This window comes from Sinocyclocheilus anshuiensis, unplaced genomic scaffold (assembly GCF_001515605.1).
Source record: "Sinocyclocheilus anshuiensis isolate Anshui unplaced genomic scaffold, SAMN03320099.WGS_v1.1 scaffold785, whole genome shotgun sequence".
Lineage (NCBI taxonomy): Eukaryota > Metazoa > Chordata > Actinopteri > Cypriniformes > Cyprinidae > Sinocyclocheilus > Sinocyclocheilus anshuiensis.
Window position 1 is genome coordinate 433,481 of NW_015536502.1, and position 1,920 is coordinate 435,400.

General features: G+C 40.2%; 1 protein-coding gene across 1 annotated transcript in view; it reads right to left on the bottom strand.

The window, feature by feature from the left end:
* The window catches only part of LOC107690109 (guanylate-binding protein 1), a 12,412-nt gene that overhangs the window by 5,953 nt on the left and 4,539 nt on the right, over positions 1-1,920 (bottom strand). The window lies entirely within an intron of this gene.

Here is a 1,920-nt window from a genome sequence, read left to right on the forward strand (position 1 = left end):
GGATACAAAGTTTGGTGTTCTGACTTGGGATGGGATTATTAAAGAGATATACAGAGAACATGACCACATAAAAAACAACTGAACTCAGTCAGAATGTGCCTCACCTCTTCCATCCCTCCCTGATATACTTTCTGAGCTTCTTGAACAGCTGTCTGGTTTTCTAGATTTGCCAGAACAACCACTGCATTGTCCAAACAGGGCACTTCACCACTGCTGATTGTGTCTACATAAATCTCAACCAGACGCCCGAGCACTGACAACACACACAAACAGTTAAGAGATGCTCCATAGTATCTTCAAACCACAGATGAAGAGTTTAACAAAATAAATGTTTAATTAGTTTATTTATTTGTGTGATTATGCAAAGCTTATACTGTATCTGAAATGTGTTTAAACATTGAAATTAATGAAACTTTTCATTTGGTAGAACACTCACATTGGCAAGTAACTATGTGTCCTCCTTTCAGTCTTTTCACGGCACTGTTAACAAACATATGGTCACAGAAATTCACCGTGACCTCCAGAAATCGTTGTGCAAGGTCCTGGTCTTGTAAGATCTCCAGGCGTGACATGTCTTCCTGGGAGGTAACGGGAAACGGGAACACGAAACACTTCCGGCTAGGGAAATAACACTTGATACATTCACGAGGCAGATTGTAGTCACTAATTTTCCTACCCACACCTAAAAAGAGAACATTCAAGAAAGAGAAAGAAATATTCACCAAATCAGTGGCACTAAGACAGTCAGCATATTTCAGTTTTTCAGGTATCATTCATTTGCACAAATGCGTACAGCTGATGCATGTATCGTGTGTATTGTAATATCAGTAACATCTGTGTCGTACCAGTTTAGTATGTAGTCTAGATTGCAGGCATCAGTGGCTATGTCAAAAACCTCACAGAACGGATATCATGGGTCAGTGAGCCTATTCCTGTTTATTTTTACAATGTATTTTAAATTCAAATTCTGCTCCAGAAAAGAAATGAATCAATGCCAAGATCATGGGTTCGATTCCCAGGGGAACCAAGAACTGATAATGTACGTGAATGTAAGTTTGTTTGGGGGAAAAAAAGCATCTGCGAAATGTGTCAGTGTACTTCTGTCTAAAATACCTTTCTTCAGATTGAGGGCAAATTCAAGGTAATCGTCATCTGTCACTTTTTTCCCATCAATTTCCAAATCCAAGGTGAAATCTCTCACAACCCAGGTGAATGATGGGAAAAACTTCACAATCTCAGAATCTTCCCCTTCCTCCTCATCTGCTACTTCTGCTGACCTGATCTTGGTATGCTCAGCGAGCTCAGCAACGTAGCTGCAGCACATTAAGAAATAACAGCATCTTGTAAAGTGTACTTTGTATATGTGAAAGAGGAAGTGGGTTGTGTGGCAGATTAAAGGATACTGCAGCTTTTCCACTGCAGTGTTATCGATGGTGCCGCGGCTGTTTTACACCAATGTGCTGCTGAGCAGAACAGCCAGACAGAAGATCCAGCCATCATTCTTAGAGTCTCCCTGAAACACAGAGTCTTCAGATCAAATCATCCACAACATATATCAACAAGTCTATTAAGTCTACAACTTTATTCTTGTCCTCACTTTGGCCACGTCACCAAGTCCCTCTGTGTCCAGCAGCACCAGAGTGTGTCCTTCTTTATTAGGGTGAGGGACACACCACATCCAGATGCCTTTGGTCTTCGACTCTAGTATATTGCCGAGAGCAAAGCCTGAGACAACCATGTTTTTATTATTATAATTAGCATGTAGCTAATATGTACACATTCAGCTGGTATGTCTAGATGGCAGTGGTGGACGAAGTACACAAATCAAGTAAAAGTACAGATACATTTAATAAAATATTACTCCAGTAAAAGTACTCCTTTTTCAATTTTACTCGAGTGAAAGTACAAAAGTACTCGATT